The sequence below is a fragment of the Necator americanus genome, chromosome IV (assembly GCF_031761385.1).
Source record: "Necator americanus strain Aroian chromosome IV, whole genome shotgun sequence".
In the NCBI taxonomy this organism is placed as follows: domain Eukaryota; kingdom Metazoa; phylum Nematoda; class Chromadorea; order Rhabditida; family Ancylostomatidae; genus Necator; species Necator americanus.
The window spans coordinates 37,289,483-37,289,705 of record NC_087374.1 but is presented as its reverse complement, the minus strand read 5'-3'; positions in this window follow the sequence as shown (position 1 = coordinate 37,289,705).

Genomic DNA, 223 nt, shown 5'->3' with positions numbered 1-223 from the left:
GTAGAATGGAGGTCTGATAAACACTTTTGTTATTAAGTCTATAAATGACGCTGAGGGTTATCCGTGCTCGGTGTTAAACGTTTTTTAATACCTTATAGAAAATACTAGGTAATGGATAGAAAAACTACGTGTATATAGAAACATTCTGAAAATTATTCCCGGAACCTTTAAACGGCGCCACTCTTCATGACTGGAAGTGGTAGAAAATAAAATCAAAAAGGAC